This window comes from Primulina tabacum, unplaced genomic scaffold (assembly GCF_025594145.1).
Source record: "Primulina tabacum isolate GXHZ01 unplaced genomic scaffold, ASM2559414v2 Contig420, whole genome shotgun sequence".
In the NCBI taxonomy this organism is placed as follows: Eukaryota; Viridiplantae; Streptophyta; class Magnoliopsida; order Lamiales; family Gesneriaceae; genus Primulina; species Primulina tabacum.
In genome coordinates this window covers 48,673-69,874 of record NW_027459743.1, presented here as the reverse complement: position 1 = coordinate 69,874, position 21,202 = coordinate 48,673, and the positions used below count along the sequence as shown (strand labels likewise).

The 21,202-nt window shown below is 35.1% G+C and overlaps 1 pseudogene; it reads right to left on the bottom strand.

Annotated features, from left to right (window-relative positions):
- Positions 1 to 227: 227 nt before the first annotated feature.
- Positions 228 to 20,215, bottom strand: LOC142534189 (DNA polymerase lambda-like; annotated as a pseudogene).
- Positions 20,216 to 21,202: the final 987 nt, after the last annotated feature.

The window sequence follows — 21,202 nt, the reverse complement described above, 5'->3', positions numbered from 1 at the left end:
TAGTTGATTTTATATTTGAATGTTTTACTAAAAAACATGTAAAAAGATAATATATTATATTTTAATTTAAATAATTGTATCAAAATCAAATTAACAGATCGAAATAGTCGAACCATTTTGGTGGAAAACCGAACCTAAAAAAAATGATTCGGATATCGAATTATATATTTCTAAAAACAAAAATCGAAAAAACCGAAATAAAAACCCGAACCGACGATGAACACCCCAAGCCAAAAAATGTACAATAGGTCAATAACATGAAAATTCACGTTCATGTATGTAGTTATGTAATTATATTAACGTTTAGACTCGAGGCTACTTGGTCTTGCATAATTAACACATACTTCCACTTGGTTCCAAATCCACACAAGCGGATCGTGGAGTGTGTTAACCTTCAACATTAGGCTATCATTTACTTCTCATAGATTCCTTTCGTTGGGTTCGAGCCATGGAAATTCAAGGAAATTAAACACCTGTTTTTCAGTTGCAAACTCCAAGCTTGCACTACCTTTGCTTCCCTGCAGGGGATTATAGTATCAGATGTGTATAGTAATGCCTGAACGAATTGTAAAAGGAGCTATGCATCACCAGCTACACCAACAGTTGATCTAGTTCATACCCGTTTGCAACCTGAACTTTGAGTAGCTGTAAACAGACCAGTGTCGTCAAGTCTGAATCCCTTTGTTTCGGCCAATAATCTCAACCTAGATTAAAAAACAAAGGAATTTAAAATAGAGTTAAGGACCACAAAACAGGAGACTTGGGCCAAAATTTTGAAGAAGAAAATGGAGCACACCTTCAGGCTTCAGTGAGCGCATATAATATTTTTTTTAGAAGGGAAGATATAACCATACTTTCCAAATGAGAAAAACAGCACATTTTATTATTTAGCATAACTTGTTCTGAACGAATGAGCACATCTCCTGTTGAGTACATCATTCCCTGTCCATGCTATTAAACCAAATGCATAAATATCTCTGGGAAAAACCTACATAAAAGGATAGCTTCTTTCACATGGAGCACAATTCAAAATTCAAGCAGTATGATACATACTTCACGCCCATTTGTGTGCATATTGGAATGTTTTAGCTCACCCTGTTTTATATGGCTCTATCCACTTCGCCATGACCAAGGACAATATGAAAGGCACATGTATTCAGTTATTTGTGATTAACAAGTGTCGAGACCCTAGTTTGACAAAAATATTGGTATTTTGGAAATGCATTAACACGTGAAATGGATTACAATATATCAACCTTGAAATCTATGCGATGCCGCAGCTCTCGACCTGGATAAGTGCAGAGACCAAAATATGTGTCCACTCCAGAGTCAGTACCCTGTGCCAAGATATCATACAACGTGGAAGTCAAATGAGTAGGGCATATCAGATGAATAATCCAGTCACACAAGCTCAATTTTAAAGCTGCAGGGGGTATGAAAACATAAACAACAACAATCTTCAGAATTTAAAACATTTCAACAGCTGATGCAACTAGAAAAAACAATAACGTACTTTCAGGCCAGCCTTATTGTTTATACGAAATGGTTTAGACGAAATGATGCGAAATGGTAAGTATTCTTGTTTAGAACTATGAAAGTGACAGATTCACTAAAATTACAAATTTCATTTGCACACATAAAAATAAAGGTACTAAGGTCTGCTTCCTTGGAAAAGAGAAACAGGCACGGTCTAGTATCTATACTTTGACAAATCTATAGACAATAAAAATGCAAAGTAGAAGCATTAATTATTACCTCCTCACTATGAACACTAAATACCAGATCTTCTCTTAAGAAATTTTATGCCCTTGAGGCGCCTCACAAATTTTGGAAGAAAGCCCATATGACTGGACAGGAGAAAAGTCAGCTTTCTACAAACAAGTTCTCCAGATTGCAAGGTAGCATATATAATCATATTTATATTTTAAATCGCATGGAGATATAAAAGAGAATGCTTTTCACTTTCTCCAAAATTTGGAGTGGAGCATGGAGATATAAAAGAGAATGCTTTTCTCCAAAATTTGGAGTAGATATTTTATTGAACAAAGAAATAGGTGGTACGACAGAAAGCTTGAGCAACTTAGTCCCATTCCAAAAGTAAATGAAGGAAATTGAACTATCCAAACCAGTATACATATGAAAATCATACCTTTTTCCATCAGGATAAGTGATAATAATGTCCAAATCCCCACAAGAGGCCTTCCCACATCTATATGATCCTCCACAGACAATCTCTACCCGCAGTGCTCTGCCATCAACAAAAGGTGCTTCCTACACTTCTTCCCTTGGTAACCACGATCGGTACGCAAGTAAATTAAACCCCTATAGTTGATGTATCATAAGGGCTTTGCTTCAAATAATTCTCTGATGGTGCAACTTAAGAACAACTATTGGGCAAAACTAAGTTATGATTGTTGTATACAGGACAAGAAGTAATAAAGAGGCTCTAAACTGTCGCACCTTTTCCACTGAATATAGAGATTCGCAAGCACTCATCTCATCTAAATTACCAGTAGCAATTCCAGAAAATTGACAAGTTTTCCATTTTAAGTTCTAATGGTACAAAGTAGCAGCCTATTGAATTCACGATAAGTTGAGGGGCTAAATGACAAGTTCTCCATTTGCCCCCTTAAAGTACGCCAACTTAAAGGGAAAAAGTATAGAAGTACATCAACTTAAAGGGAAACAAGTTCTAACCCCTGGTGAAATCTCTTCTCCAACTTTTTGCAAAAGATTTTCCATTTCTCGAACCTATTGTTTTTACAGGTTAAGACAGGGTATTAAAACATGCATTGCAAATTTTAAAGTAACTGCGAAAAATTTAATTAATCAACCATCGAGGCTCACCTCTTGACGAGGAATTCTAGTCTTGATGTCATCAAAGTATTTTAAACCTATCATCTGGGCATTTGTTAGTGATTCCTCATTCCTCAAGTCATCCAGGGTCATGTGTCCTTTCTCATAAAGTTTACTTGCTGTTGTAGGTCCGATGATCCATACTTCTCCAAATAAGCTGATTGTAATAACCTGAGAAAATTAACAAAATATGGTAAGAAACCTTCATTCTTTGTTTATGGATTGAACCAGAAACTGCCAGGTTTGCGATGATTATATACTATAATAAACTTTGTTACAATCCTCCATGACAATTTTTGTGGAAGAAACGATTACCTGCAACCACCATCTAGTTTGATTAAGAAGATCAAGAATCCAAGGATAACAAGGCCAGAAGTAAAGTTAAAAAATAATTGAATTTCTTCTTGTTTTAGTTCCATGAACTTCACCTAGATATACCAAGTCAGGTGCTTTTTAATTGAAAATCCTAATCGGATAACCTCAGTACGATACTGGACAAATGACAGTGCTAGGAGTCCCTTACCTTAGAACCACAGACTCATGAACATTATACAGACAGAAAATCACAAAACTTTAACTCATAAAAATCATCAGAAAGGTTTCAATCTTTTTGGTCTTTCTTTAACATCTTTTAGTTAAAGTAACTCATGAAGCCCAAGAAACAAATTGATAGAGCCCATTGTCTTAAGCCCATAGGATATATGGCAAGCCCATTGTTTAAGAATAATCTAGATGAATCAATCAGTTACAACAGAATTGTATATATCTCTGCTCAATTGTAAATGCACAGTACAGAAGAAATGAAATTCACGTTGCGCATCTCTTTCTTCCTTCTTCTACTTTTCTAATTTGGTATCAGAGCCTTATCCATGGCTGACGCCATCTCCGGGAGTGGAGTTACAACTCACACCTCTGTGAATCCATCAGCCAATACAAGTTTCTTACTCGTGAATCCAGCTAACCAGAAATTCGGTTAAGCTTAACGACGAGAATTTTATTTTGTGGAATCTCCAGGTTCTTGCTGGAATTCGTGGGTTGGGGTTAGAAAATTTCATACTAGAGCACCCTTATGTCCCTCCTAAAGTGGTTCATGGTGAGAACACTGCCGAAGACGTCAACCCCCAGTTCTTTACCTAGAGTAGACAGGATCAACTTTTATTTTCCTTTCTATTGTCTTCCATGTCTGAATCTGTCCAAAGCCAAATGATCGGGTGTGATACGTCCTCCCAACTTTGGGTTTGGGTATCAACATTATTTGCCTCAAGATCAAAAGCTAAGGTGATACAATACAAGCTACAACTGCAAACCATGAAGAAAAGAAATCAAAATATGAAAGATTACCTAAGCAAAATGAAAAAAATTATGGATACTTTAGCTGCTTGTGGTCACTCAATCGGTGAGGATGATCAAATCTTATATGTCCTCGGTGGCATTGGATTGGAATACGACTCTGTTGTCGTTCACATTACTTCAAGAATTGATACTCTAGCATTATCAGAGGTGAATGCTCTTCTGTTAGCTCATGAAGGACGCCTGGAGTCTCATAATATTAACAATGAAACGTTACCTCACTCAGTTAATGCAGCTACTTTTGCTCCTACAAAGAGGACTGATTATTCTTTTTCATCACGAAGCTCTTTTCCTGATTCTTCTTCACCACGAAGCTCATTTCCTCGAGGTCGTGGTCGTGGCAGGAGTATTCGGGGAGGCAAGCGTTTTTGGAACAACAACAATGGCAGACCTGTTTGTCAAATTTGTGGAATCACAGGTCATGTGGCTGAAATATGCTATTACAGATTTGATGCCGAGTATACTGCCAAACCTCCAAGTTCAGTCGATTCCCTTCATCGGGTCCTTTTTGATCACCACAACAAGGTCAATATCGATCTCCTCAGCCTCCTTATCCATCAGCAGCTATTGCAACTACCACCTCTGAATCTGCAGGAGATGAGTGGTGGTTTCCAGATTCTGGAGCTTCTCACCATGTTACGAATGATCTTGGCAATCTCACACTTGGTTCCGAGTACACTGGCGGTGGTAAGGTTCATATGGGCAATGGTGCAGGTCTGTTTATCTCACATATTGGTGAATCTACATTTGGTTCATCTTCTTTTTCTCGACCTTTCCGTTCGAAAAACCTACTTCATGTTCCTCAAATAACAAAAAATCTTTTAAGCGTTCGCCAATTTACTCGTGATAATAATGTCATGTTTGAGTTTTATCCTTCTTATTGTCTTGTGAAGGATCTAGCCACGCGAGTTGTTCTTCTTCGAGGAATTTTACATGAAGGCTTATACAAGTTCAACCTTGGGCCACCTCATTCTACTGCTGCATCCCAACCTACATGTCTTCACTCTACACTTTCTGACGAGTGCTCCAGTCCTCATTCCTCACATCAGCATTCAATTAAGGCCTATTCAAGTGTTCTAGATCAGTGGCACTATAGATTAGCCCATCCTCCTCTTTCTACTGTTAAGCAAATTCTATCAAATTGTAATTTTCGTTTTCCAAGAAATGAACGTATGCATTTATGCGAAGCTTGTGAACTTGGCAAAAGTCATAAACTCCGGTTTCCATCTTCTCATACAAAATTCTCCGAACCACTTGAACTCATTTTTGCAGATGTTTGGGGTCCTGCCCACACCACTTCTCGAAATGGTTTCAAGTATTATATAAGCTTTGTTGATGCTTTTAGCCGTTTCACCTGTATCTACTTTCTTAAATTAAAATCGGAAGTTGTTCAAGTGTTTGCACACTTCAAAACTCATGTTGAACTTCAACTCAACAAACAAATCAAAGCCTTTCAGTCTGATTGGGGTGGGGAAATTCAAGCTATGAGTTCCTTCCTTCAAACCAATGGAATAAAGCATCGTGTCTCTTGGGAAATAATGGATTTTTAGAACAATTCTCTAAATCTCCCATTCCAAAGAAAATTGAGAATATAACTATTCTCGATTTATCAGAAGAAATGTTTCATGTCTGTTCGGAAGAATTAGACATACAAACATTGTTCAATAATATCTGTTCTGAGAACCCTCAGGATAAGATAAAGAAGAGAAAGAAGTTCATTGCTTCAATACGAGCAAATGAACCAAACAAAACATTCCGAGTTGCACCTCGAAGATGCAATATGGAAGACGTCAAGATCTTTGAACAAGAGATCAAAGAATTGCTAGAACTACAAATCATAGTTCCAAGCAAAAGCCAACATTCTTCGCCGGCATTCTATGTCACGAAGAAAGACACAACTAAGAAAAGGATGGTAATTGATTACCGCCTTATCAATCAAAATACATTTATGGATGGGTATTACATCCCTAACAAAAATGACTTGCTATCCTATATAGGAGGCATGAAATACTTCAGTAGTCTCGACTGTAAGTCAGGCTTCTGGCAAATTCAGCTTGATGAGGAATCTCAACTCCTCACAGCATTCAGTTGTCCCAAGGACAATTTCAATGGACCGTATTACCATTCGGTCTAAAACAAGCTCCAGGTATCTTTCAAAGATACATGGATGAAACATTTAAGAATCATGTAAACATTTGCTGTGTTTACATTGATGATATTCTAGTGTATTCAAAAACACTGGAACAACACTACAAGGATTTAACATTCGTGTCGAATCTATGTCATAAAGATGGGATAATCTTGTCTTCAAGAAAAGCCCAGCTGATCAAGACCCGAATTAATTATTTAGGTCTAGAAATTGAAAATGGGAAGCATTGCCTTCAACCACATGTGTTGAAGAAAATACATGATTTCCCGAATGAAATAACTGATAGGTCTCAACTTAGAAGATTTCTAGGTTTGTTAACCTATGCAGGAGATTATAACCGGAAACTATCAGAAATCAGAAAACCTCTTCAGGTTAAACTGAAAGAAGATGTTTCTTGGACTTGGACTAGTGCAGACACTAACTATGTCAGCACAATTAAACGGAAAGTAATTTCCGATCTCCCATTATTATATTTTCCGTCAATGGATGATATAATAATAATTGAAACTGATGCTTCAGACATGTACTGGGGTGCATGCTTGAAAGCCTACCAAAGACATAAGACATTGCAAGAAATTGCAAAGTCTGATAAACGGGAAGATGAACATCTTTGCTGTTATACCAGTGGAACATTCAATTCAGCAGAATTGAATTACCACAGCAATGAAAAGGAATTATTGGCCTTGATAAGGACAATAAGATCCTATGAGATCTATCTGATTCCTAAACCATTTCTGGTAAGGACAGATAATAATAATCTAACCTACTTTAGGAACAAACCTTTAAACAGGAAAACAGGTCCTAATGCAGGTAGATTAATTAGATGGCAGTTAGAAATTAACAGCTATCAATTCGAAATCCAATACATCAAAGGAAATGAAAACTTCCTTCCTGATGCATTAACTAGGGAATTACATCCCAAGCATATGATATCCGTAGTCACGGAATATGAAAAGACTGGTTAAAACCAGCATAATGTATTCTTTGAATACCACAACGAATATATGGTTGTGCCATATATCGGAAAAATGTCTATATGGCCTAAATAACTCGCTTGTGCGACTATAACGTCATGAAATGTGTTTTGTGGACACATTAGACGGCTTACATATATTCATCAGGCATGATGTTAAAACATGTGCACGTTTGGTCATATCGTAAATGACACAAAATTATTTCTCTGATATTTGTTATTCTTAGCAGATGGAGAAACTACAAGAAGAACTTGAACAAGTTCAAGATGAAATTGCAGTCCTGCAATTACGAGAAAAACAGTTAATCAAAAGGATTAACAAAATGAGAAATCTGAATGGCCCACTGGACCATCCAGAAGAAAAAGAAGGGGAGAAAGACCCTAAAAATTTAAAGGCCCAAAATGAGATTTTAGTCTCGGCCCAAAATGAAGAGGCTATTAAGCCCAATATTGAAAAGGCTAAAGAAAAACAGCCTAAAAATAAAGAGGTCATAAAGGCCCATAAAGAAGAGGCTATTAAGCCCAAATTTGAAGAAGATGAAAGAGCTAAGCCCACATTCGCCCAAGCCCTTTCATTCAAAAGAAATCCAGGCCTTAGAACCCTCAGACCTCTAAGACCTCAACAAAAATCCAAATTAATTGAATCCTTGAAACCAGAAGAAAAATGGATCCAATATTTGGAAGTCATGAACTGGCTTAGAACTATAAGTCCAGAACAAGAGAATTGGTTGCAAACCAATGACACAGGATTTTCTCGAGCCTATCTCTTACCAGGTAGTCCACCCGACAAAGTCCAGAACCTATTCGAAAAAGGCCTGATCCAGAAATTGATTCTAGGCCCAGAACTTAAGGAGATTGAATACCTACCCATGGGATTAAAATCCACAATCCGAAACTATAAGCAGGTAGTGTTCGGAAGGGAATAGGGTTCAACCCAATTAGAACTTAGGTTCACATCAACCATACCAGATTGGGATGGTAGGAAATATTATGAGAGCTATCAGCTGATAAGCCTCTCAAGAGCAAGTCACCTAACAATTCCGACCAACACCAGGAAGGAACCAATAAGTGACAAAGACCTAGATAATATCCGGGTCCAATCTATTTTACAGTTATTAACAAAAACTAGTAAAATAGATTAAATAAGTAATATCAAGGTTAATTATGCCACGGAAAGGTATATATTAACCACTGGATATAAGAAGAAAACATCTGTTGAAGTACTACAACAGATACAAAAATATGATAATAAATTCTATGAAGGAAGAGCAGATTACTCAACCCGAACACGACATGAGTTATGCAGGACCTTCAAGAAACAAATGGAAATTCACAATTGCCCAATTTGTGAATTACCAAGCCCATCTACGGCCCAAGTAGAAGATACAAAAGAATCTTCCAGCTCATCAAGCCAGGAAGAAAAACACTCGGTTTTGTGGTCCAAACAAGCCGAAGAAGACCAAGAAGACAGCATGTAGAGTCTAGGTCTTGATTCGGGTAGTGGTCCCGGTTAACCCACTTGTATCTTGTTTTCCGTAGAGTCATGTGCAAGATGCCCTTCACTCACTACTGTCCAAAAGACAGAAAAGCTGAGGCATCTTTTCTTTTCATAATGGTAGGTCCCAAAACCTCCATTATTTTTGGTACCGGTTACCCAGGTCACCTTGACTTGTAACCCCGGTTACCTTTTTCTTGAGGTTTTCAAGTCTATATATTAGACACCTCATTTCATTTCACGGCAGACAGAATTTTAGGAAGAAAAGGCCGAAGTCCGAAGCAACTCTGGAGTCCGTTGGGTGAGTATCAGGAGGAGAAAACCGTAGGATTGAGCTCTGCTGAAGAACAAGGTAATATGTTTCTTCCATGGATTTGTTATACATACATGTTTATATTCACATGCATAAAACAAAAATGATTTTTGAAAAGATCATACGAAACCGGGAGGATCTGAAAACGAGATCCCAAAAGCTCCCTTGAAGGGTAAGTATGAACATAAAAGACTAAAAACCTCTTATGAAAAATTATATGAAGTATATCGGCTGGACGTGCTCACCTGCCGTAATCCCACTTCAAGTGGAAGAATTACATCGGCGACAGAGTTTACCGATGCCACGTACAACATATAATATGAATGAGATTTTATCTTTTTCATATACATATGAAATGCATATTAGACCTCATTTAATAAATGACGGTAGATATATGTTTAAAACTATTATAAACTTAGAAAATAATATTTCTTTGTTTATATTTGAAGCATGTCAACAATATAAAATTGTTGTAAAATATAACTGGTCAGATATCCCCGATGATATTTTGTACCTACAAAAATGTTGCACTTAAATAAACTTTGTTTGTTTAATAACAACATAAAGATTGTTCAAAAGAATAGATCTATAAAAAGATTTTATCCTGAACAAAAATCGATTAGGTTTATAATTAAACCTAAGAAAGAATTCATCTGTTTAGATGAAGAGTTTGTCAGGGTTTTATCTGATGAAATAGCCATACAAATGTATGAGCAAAACAAACCGATCACTGAATCTGTTTCCAATTCCGCATGGGAAATTAATTCTGCTGAGAGTTCTAACCCGCTTTCAGATTTGGTATCAGAGCCATGTTTAGAAATAAACTTGGTAAATTCCGAACCATGTTTAGCTATAAACACGGTTAAACAAGTAATAACAACCAATCATTGTTATTACAAAGATGGAACTAAAAAGAAAGATATACACAAACATCGTGTATATAAAACAAAATGTTACGATGAAAATCATAACATAAAATTTGTCTATCTAAAACAAAAGATAGAAAGAAAAGAAATTTGACAAAATACAAATGTCAAAAATAACTGTAGTCCACTACAGAAATAACAATAACAAAATTGTCTCGGAATCAATGAGACATAATATGAACTTAAGAGAACATTATAAACTTTCAGTTTATAGTTTGTACTCTAAGAACATCGATCTTAGTATTGATGTACAAAGAGAGATTATTAAATCCCATAAAAAGGATTTAGAAAATCTCAGAAATTTCCAAGACATTATAGATGCAAGAGAAATGCTCTATGATGCAAAGGAAAGATTAAACAGATTAGAAAGACGAAGGTCTTCTATGATCTGTTAATGACAGAAGTCCAATCAACTTCTGCGAATAATCTTCAGATTGAAGAATCTGAGGAAAATCAGGAATACAACTTAAACCTTGTATTCAATCAACAAAAGTTTGCCGAAATCCAGAAAACTAAGTTTTCAGGAAAAGAGCAACTTATCAATCAACCTGGAATATTAAGCAAGATTTCTAATCTACTTAATCCCAGAAAACATTTAATCTACATATCAATCCGAACAAAGGAACGATCATGTAAGATAAATAATACTCAGAAACAAAATTCATTAAAATTATTAACATCGGAAGATATTAATATAATAATGAATAAAGCTTCTGAAAAAGAGAAGAATGAACTAAAATACGTCCATATTGGAGGTATTGAAGTAATCATTCAAGCTCATTTCCGAGAAGGAATTGATAGTCCAATTGAGATTATAATTCGTGATAAACGAATTAGAAATCGAGAAGACTCAATACTCGGAAAAATCATGGGTAACTTATGTTACCAAAAGATTAAGTTCTGTGTTTATCCACAGTTCAACATATCGATGTTCGATAAGAACATCAATGACGTAATAACATTAGAATATGTTTTTTACAGACACGATCTAATGTATCAAGGAAACCATCCTATCAACATAAATTATGTTGTAGGCTTGGCCTTGAGTAATAATTCCCAAACAGGAATTCATTCTACGAAACCTCATGTTTCAGTAGAAAGAATGTTTGAGAATATTACAAGAATTGAACATCCTCATAAGGAGTTCATTGATGAAATAGATGAAAGACTCCCTTGGAGATCTGATTCTATGAGATTGACCGTACCACGATCAATCCCAACTTTGGAAGATGGGATGAATATCCCGATCCAAAGGTTTCACAATCCAGAACCAATCATTCTGGATTGTGAAACCTTTGGATCGGGATATTCATCCCATCTTCCAAAGTTGGGATTGATCGTGGTACGGTCAATCTCATAGAATCAGATCTCCAAGGGAGTCTTTCATCTATTTCATCAATGAACTCCTTATGTGAATAGTAGATCTACCTTTAGTAAGAACTACGTATTCATCATATTGAATAAATGGTAAATATGACCTTAGGAAGTTATTTCCCAAAATCATGTCTATACCACTGTTTAACTGATAAATTACCGGAATAGTAAATTTACAGTCTTCAATTGTAACAATTAAATTGTTAACAATTTTGTTCATGGAAATAGTTGAACCATTTCCAATTTTTGCATTCACAGAATTAGGAGAAGTCGTCCATAATTCTGTTGGAATTACATGTTCACTTGCAATACAGAGGCTAGCTCCTGTATCTATGTGAGCATGTAAGTGATATGATTTATATTTAGGTACACTGAGCAATACCTTAATATAAATACTATTTGGATTGGTGATATTGAAGATAATATCACTCATCCGAATCCGAAGTTTCATCTGAATTTGAACATTCAGATAATTCTTCTTCTGAACTTTGTTCCTCTGAACTGGAGCAATCAGATGAACAAAGGACATAAATGTTTTCTTCTTCGTCTGAAGAAGTATAACATTCGATTGGGTAAAACCCCATTTTATTGAATTCTTCTAACATTCTAACTTTGTTAAAATGTTTAGAATTTCTTTGTTCTGTTATGGGGCATTCATTTGCGTAATGTCCCTCTTCATTACAGATCCAACATATGCAATTTTTACCTTTGCCCTTTGGGGAACTTTGGGCAAATTCTTTTAGGATTCTTTCGTAATGTCCCTTTGGGCAAATTCTTTCGTAATGTCCCTCTTCATTACAGATCCAACATCTGCAATTTTTACCTTTGCCCTTTGGGCAAATTCTTTTAGGATTCTTTTTAAAGAATTTCCTTTTATTTGACTTCTTATAATAAGTTTTCTTATTATAAGCTTTGCGTTTGAAAGGTCGGAACCTTTTCTTAATATACTTAGGATTTTTATATTTCCTCCTAGTATATTTCTTTTTCTTGTAATACGGCTTTTTACATCCGTATTCTTTAACTGTGAAATCAAGTTTATCACAACAAAGTGATCTCTCAGCTTTGTATGCTTTCTTGATTTTCTTACGAGTTCTATAGGAATTGCATTCCTTAGTAATCTTGTCTTTTATCCATCTTATGCATCCTCCTAATGTAGCAGGATAAGTGGATTGACTGTATTGATTCTTTGAGTTAATACCAAGGTGTGGTATTTTGTCAAAGATCAACATCCTATAGACTTCACGTTTGTTGAAGTCTGGAATGGCATACTAATTTGTTTCGTAATCACACAGGAATTCCTGGAGATCACATAAATTACATAGCTTCATATTATTCAAGGTAAATTCTGCTCGATTTACCTGAATACTGGCCATTTTTTCGTTGGCCTGAATGGTTGTCATACCAAGAAATTCTTGATATAACGCTTCTAGGAATAAGTCGAAGTAGACTTTTCCTGTCAGTTGTGGTGGTAAATTAGGAACGATTAATTTACCTCCCCAATCCTGAACTCTACCGATAAGTTTTGACACTATCAGTGCATGAGTTAAGGTTCGTATGTTATCACCTTGGTCAAGCATAGGTGTTAACTGAATTTGAGCTGACATTTCGTTAGCCCATCTGTCAATCTTCAATTTCTTTTCACTTAAGGATTCGCATCCTAATTCGAGGTAATTTGAATTGACTATATTGGAAGTTTTAGATTCACGTAAAGTGTCTCTAAAATCCTTCATCGGAGGTGGTCTCGATGGTATCGAGGTTTCACCTTCATCTTTCATCATTCGGAAATTCAAAGTGATTGGCTTTGAATCATCGTCTGATGTTTCTGAGATATCAGTATAGTTTTCTATCATATTGATAGTTTCTTCTACTGATAATCCTTTGACTAGATCGTTTAAACGATCCAGATTTCTAGTATTCATAAACTCTTCGAGTTTATTGATACTTATGTTGTCCATACATGAATGGATTATTATAACCCGTGTTCTGCCAATTGGAGAACTTCGGTTTTTCTTCTTGGTAAGGATCATCAAAGGGAGTGATTGGCTTCCTTTGTTTTGGCTCTTCAGCAGCCTTTCCTTTACCATTCTATTTATTTAATGCCTGTAATATTTCTTTATTACAGTCACATTTCTTTTGATTTTCAATAATTGAAACAGTAGCCATTTCAATATATTGTTTTATGTTAGCTTCTAGAAGCTTGATTTGTTTATCAAGTTCTTCGAGCTTATTTTCAATCTTGGTGATTGATCCAGCACTCATGTTAATGCTGCAAGGATTTTATCAACCTTTGATTGAATTTCTTGTAAGTCAACATGTCTTGACTTATTTTGATTTTCAAGGATTTGTTCTATTAAAGATTTTAATCCTTGTTGTTTACTTAACTCTTCGTTAAGTTGATTAATCTTTGATTCTATTTTATTAATAAAATCATTGATTGTTTTGTTGGTAGAATTTTCATTCTTACCTTCTGTTATTAAGGTTTTGATTTCCTTAATTAATTCTTGATGCTTGTTTTGATTACGAGCATCTTCTTTGATCATTAATTCCCCTAATATTGCATTTGCGTTGTTAAGTAAATTAATGCATCTGGATATGTCAGTGCCAATCTTTCTAGTTGGACTGACCGTGTAAAGGTATTCTTTACCTTTACTCTTCTCATCTCTGAATTTCAAATTCTTGATTCCAGAGTTGTAATAGTGAGGATGCTCTTTGTGAGTCATCCTAACTTATTGCATGCTTGATTGTAAGCATGTTCTGATTGAGTTCATTCATTTTCTGAATGATCTCTTCGTTGTTAAGGCTACTAGTTCCTGATGAACTTAATGACCTCTGATTATTATGTCCAGTAGCAATTCTGGTCATAATTGGGCTTCGAAGCAAAACGGGGTTGTTGAACGAAAACATCGGTACATTGTTGACACCGGACTTTCTCTTTTAGCTCATGCATCAATGCCTTTATACTTTTGGGATGATGCATTTTCTACAGCAGTCTATCTTATAAATAGATTACCTACTGTAGCTCTTCAAGGAAATATTCCCATCCAATATATGATCAAAAAGCCACCAGATTATTCCCATCTTAAAACATTCGGATGTCTTTGTTTTCCATGTCTCCATGATTATAATACTCACAAACTTGACTTCCGCTCAAAGGTTACAAATGCATTAGTGCCACTGGTCGTGTCTTCATTTCTAGACATGTTAAATTTCATGAACAACGCTTTCCCTTTCTTCAAGTCCCATGTTGTGTCTAGTTCCACAGTCACACCTCAATCTTCTCTTTACTTACCAAAAGTTCCTGCATCTACATCTGTTTTTCCTTCACATTCCATGACTCCACCTGTCATCGCCTCATCTACTCCTTATCCTCCACAATCGACCGATACACCTACTGTATCATCTTCTACATCTCTTCAATCACAGTCAGTCCCTACATCAAATGATACACTCTCCCTATCTCCTTCGCCTACTCTCACAGCTCTTGTGTCTCCCATATTGAATTTTCATCCAATGGTTACTCGCTCCAAGGACGGGATTTTTAAGCCCAAGGTTAATCTATCTTTGCATTCTAATATTTGGGAACCATCTTCTTTCCAGGAAGCAAGCACACATCCTGAATGGTGCAAAGCTATGGAAGCTGAATATCAAGCCTTGATGCAAAACAACACCTGGACCCTTGTTGAAGCAAACTCTAACATGCCCATCATTGGCTGTAAATGGGTTTTCAAACTATAAACTAATCCTGATGGTTCCATCGCTAGGCACAAAGCCCGTCTTGTCGCTAAGGGATATTCTCAGACTCCGGGGCTTGATTATACAGAAACATTCAGCCCAGTTGTGAAGCCCACAACCATTCGACTTGTTCTCTCTGCGGCCGTTGCTAAAGATTGGAGAATTCAACAAATTGACGTCAATAATGCTTTTCTCAATGGCAGACTTACTGAGCTTGTGTATATGCGTCAGCCCCCATGTTTTGAAGCTCCGAACAACAACAATTCTCTTGTGTGCAAACTGAATAAAGCCATATATGGTCTCAAGCAAGCCCCGAGAGCTTGGTTTGCACGGCTCTGTCATACTCTCAAGCTTATGGGCTTTGTTGAATCCAAAGTTGATGCCTCCTTATTTGTTCAAACTCATGCTGATTTTGTCATTTATGTTTTAGTATATGTTGATGACATTTTAATCACAGGAAGTGATAATGCTCGGGTTCGATCACTCATTTCAGCCTTAAACAATCAGTTTTCCCTTAAAGATTTGGGAGATGTGAATTATTTTTTAGGCATTGAGGTTTGTCGTTCAGTGGATAAATCAATGGTTCTTACTCAAACCAAGTATGTGCAGAATCTGCTTCTTCGCACCAAGATGAACAATGCCAAAGCCTTGCCAACTCCGATGACTTCAGGCCTTCGATTATCTTGTAAAGATGGGGATCCATTTCCTGACAGTACACTTTACCGGAGTACAGTAGGAGCTCTTCAATATCTAACCATTACCAGACCTGACATTGCATTTAGTGTCAACAAAGTCTGTCAGTTTATGCATGCTCCCACATATTCTCATTGGAAGGCGGTCAAGCGTATTTTGCGTTACTTAAGTGGCACTCTTGGCTTTGGTATTCGTCTACATCATAGTTCTGCATTTACCCTTCATGGTTTCTGTGATGCCGATTGGGGTAGTGACCCTGATGATCGTCGCTCCACGTCTGGTTTTTGCTGGTTCTTTGGGTCCTCCTCTATTTCTTGGAGCTCCAAGAAGCAACCTATTGTATCCAGGTCTAGCACTGAAGCGGAATACAGAAGTGTTGCAAATGCCACATCCGAGTTGTTGTGGATTCAATCCCTTCTCTCTGAACTGCACATTGCTGTCTCAAATCCACCTATTCTATGGTGTGACAATCTCAGCACCATTGCACTCACTGCTAATCCAGTTTTACATGCAAGAACTAAACACCTGGAGCTTGATCTTCACTTCGTTCGTGAGAAAGTTTTGGCCAAACAACTTTCAGTACGTCATGTTCCTTCGACTGATCAACTTGTAGACGTACTTACTAAACCATTGTCTACAATGATGTTTCATCGACTTCGGTTCAAACTTAGCGTGGTTCCTCATCTCCTGCTAAGCTTGAGGGGGCCAGTTAAAATAACTCATGAAGCCCAAGAAACAAATTGATAGAGCCCATTGTCTTAAGCCCATAGGATATATGGCAATCCCATTGTTTAAGAATAATCTAGATGAATCAATCAGTTACAACAGAATTGTATATATCTTTGCTCAATTATAAATGCACAGTACAGAAGAAATGAAATTCACGTTGCGCATCTCTTTCTTCCTTCTTCTACTTTTCTAATTCTTTTACCCTTAGGAATTATCAATTCACCTAAATGATAGGGCGTAACCAGGAAAGTTTTAACTGGAGGGAAATATTTACATCTCATGAAGTAATCATTACATCTCTTATTTTTTATAACTAAACTAAAAATAATAAACAATGAACTAAAAAAATACATATTTCAGTAGGAAGCTTGGTAACTTGAATCTTGATTCTTGATTCTTGTGTTATTTAGTTCCAGGATTATACATACATATATTTTGTTTTTTAGTATTCTAGGTTAGATTCTAAACTCAGAATCAACATGCATATTTGTAGGTTTGACTTGTTTTTCTTTTTCCACCAACTCTAAGTAACCTAACCTGGACAGAATATTAATGTTTGAGGCTGAACTTTTAAAATGTCTTGGGCCAAAGATCATCTGGGAAAAATACTCACTTATGTCCTTATTATAGATCCGCCTCTGCCTAAATTCATAACGGCCCGTAACCATTCCAAGTGGTTTCACATCCACGTGTCTTTCCATTTGGAATAATAAATCCATATCAAGCATCAAAATGGCAAAACAAAACTACAATTCAGAATCAACAAAAAGTCACATTGTGTTGACAGACTGGTAGTTTCAGCAAAAAAATTTGGCTTCAAAAACAACACAACACCTTTTCATCCTTCTCGAAGTGCTCCAACTTGGATAGCCTTCCAGTGTTTACTATTGCCTGAATCTGGGACCTCCATCACCAAGCAGGGTGATGACCCAATATAACCCGGATAGTGTTCCATAAAATGCAGATAAAAGATGGCTGGAGAAATAATAGTGAATTGAAGGCATCCAAAACCTGATGCTATAACTACTTTCTTACATGATCCTGCAATGACTTTCCAATCTCAGGTTGGTGTTTGACCTGGTCTGCACTTTCGATTCTAAAAGGTAGCTTTTCAATGACTGGGACAGCTTTGTAATAGCTAAAAGACCTCCTATCATCACCCAGGGCTATCATTAAGATAAAGCAACATCAGCCTTCAAATTCTCAATATCCAAAAATCCAAAAACTAATAAAACATATGATATGCTGAACAAGTTTTCACCTCTGTAAATGTCGACGAGCTTCTCAAATATATCAGTTATATTCCTGTTCAAATCTGGAGGATCGTAAAGCGGTGATGCTTTGGATGATGAGACCTGCAAAAATTAATGTGCAATCCATTTCAAAACAGATTACTCAGTACACAAACAGTGACATAATATAAGTTCTACAAACAGCATAGCTTGTACATGGGAAAGGTCTGGTATTTGTTTGGCTGATTTTTTTAAAAAAAAAGAATATACTTTTTGTCGGTAATTTCTTTAAAAAATTCGATAAAAAATTTAAAATATTATATTTTGCCCATCAGAAAATATTATTTAAATATTGCAAGTGAGTGTTGCCCTAGATACATCGATAGCAAAACTAAGATACATAAGCATTGCACGATTTTATTCAATTCAGATGTAGAAAATGTCATGATCTTACATATCTACTTTGATCATAATCAGTTGGACTTGTCACTTCTGAGCTTAGAGAGTGTGAGTAACCAGGTGAACCACTGGCAATATCCGATTTGGAAGAATGACGATGGGCATTTTCTGAAACTTCATTGCTTTCTTCTGACCCAACAGATGTTTTAAGCTTCTTCTGTTGAGAGGGATTGTACTCTCTTAAAGGACTTAACTTTGTACGATTTTCCTCATGATTGTTGCTTCTAGCATCTCCCCCCATACCAGCAGATAGAATGTATGAATATTCTGGAACTTTTTCTCCTATTCTCAAGCTGTCCTCTAGCCACTGGTAGTTGACTACTTTCTGTCACGAGTTTAAATCATAAATAACACAACACATTAGAATCTTCTACTCCAGTTACAAATAACAAATCCTGAAATCATGCGATAAAAAATCATCATGCAGTACTTGGATCATAAAGATTTTGAAATTCTTAGTTTTCAATTTTCATTCATCACTTAAAAAATAAAAAAAGCTTCCAAAGTAATGAAAACATAGATTAAAGCGCATCACAAACCCCATCATCCAAACACAACCTCAAGGTTTTGTTATCCCCATTATAGCAATATCCACAACGACTGACTAGCATCGCCTCAATAGAGCCAACAAACTTTATGCATTTACATGAAAATGAAACATATCTCACGATTGTAAAAAAGTTCAAAGTAGTGCGTTTATTCAGCAAAATTCCCAAGGGGATCATAAAATTAGGAATCTGAGTCAAAACACACAGCATAACCACATTCCACAATAAATCGAGTACAAACAAAACCAACACCACACAATTGACAGGTCAAATACCAGCAATTTCTGAACCTCGTATTTGCACTACATTTTCGAATCTCGTAACCTGAAATTTTTAATTGAATTAAAACCTTAATCTTTAAGTTATCACCAAAACCGCTCAGGTTTAAAACTAAATTCACCCCTAAGACACTCAAACTAAATTAACCATTTATCTCAGCCACTTAGCTCTGTTCCAATTTTTTTGAAAAATAAATAAGCATACTCACTCCTTCAAACCGGTTTAATCTTTACTGGTCGATTTTCCTGCAAAGAGAATTGAAATCCGCAGAAAAAATGTGCGTAACTTTTTTGGATAAACGAGCCTCGATATGGACATATACATCATTTCCAACCGCAAATGAATCGAGCAAACAACCTGCAGTTGACCAGCTTTTTCTCCGGTTTCGATGAGGAAGGCAACCACACGAAACTGCTTTCTTTCTTTCTTTTTTAATAAAAAGTCGAAAATAACTTCTTATTTTAAAAAAAATATTGTGTTAGACGGTCTCACGTGTCATATTTTGTGAGACAGATCTCTTATTTGGGTCATTCAAAAAAAATATTACTTTTATACTAAGAGTATTACTTTTTATTGTGAATATTGGTAGGATTGATCCGTCTCACAGATAAATATTTGTGAGACTGTCTCACAAAAGACATATTCAAAATTATTGCATACACGTCTTAAAATAAAATCCTTCAATTCAAATATGGAAATAAAATTCTTGATTTTATATTGAAATATTTAAGTGGGGGTGTATTCAATTCAGAGTTTTGATGACTTTTAATGAGTTTTTCAAATGATAGACTTTTATGTATTTGATTGATTTTTATTGACTTTTACAGAATCTCACATATTTATAAACAGATTTATGTGGATTCGTGTAGACTTTTTTGCAAGATTTTTATAGACTTTTGTGAATTTTTTTTATAGAATTTTATAAATTTTGTACTTAATTATAAAATATTATTTTTTATTAATTTCTTTGAACCAATAATTAATTGACATATGTAACATACTCAGTTTGAAATAGTTTTTCAGTATTTATATTAATAAATAAATTTATTTATTTAAAAGTTAAATAATGTAATATTTACATGTGTATATACGTGGGTTTGTATGCATGTTTGTAAATTTTTTAAAATACATCAATTGATTAATCTGTAATCTTATTTTTGAATTGATAATATACATGTGAAAAAAATATTATTTAGCATTGTGTGGATATAATTTTGTATAAAAATATCTTAGCTTACATATATTAATTAAACATGCTAAAAAATTTTAAAAATAATGGTTTTTATGAGGTTGTTCAATTATTATACTATGATCATAGTATGAGTGCGGTTGAGCAATTTAGCCCCCATCGTCTACTGGTTTAGGATAATCAAGCGACATTTTTTTTTGGATCATCTTTTATTATTATTGAATATTACATTAATTTGTATAAATTATAAATTAAAAATCACAAAATCAATTTTAAAATTCAACATTTCCTATGATATTTAAATAAAAAATTATTAAATATACAATTAGCCAAAGAATGAAAAATTTGAAAAGGAAAGATGAAAATATTTAAAGAGATACACTTCGAAAATTTGAGATAGTGATATAAATAGATGAAAGGAGAGAAGATAAGAAGAGATGTGATGTGAAATGACATAGAAAGAAATAAATAGCTTGTGTATTAGATAGAAGTTTTAAAAATCCATCCAAATCTTTGATTGAACTAAATACAATTTTTAACAATTTATAGTTGTACCTTAGGCTTTAATATTTGTATTTTAATGAATTCCATGAATTTATTAAAAGTCTATTGAAAATTTGAATACCTATAGACTTTTATAGAGTTTTTAAAAGTCAATGTATATCAGAGTTTTATTGTTTAAATGAAGTATAATAATGTTGAAATTATCTATTATCTTTTCAATTAAAATTTTGTGTTTGAATTTTATTTTATCGTGTTTTCTTTATTGAACAATAAGCAAATAAATCATAAATATTCCAAACTCTAATTAAAGTTTATAGGTTTCTTTAAATCCACTCTAGCTTATATGATAAACTAATATTTAACCCGTGCGATGCACGGGATTATATTATTAAAAATTAGTG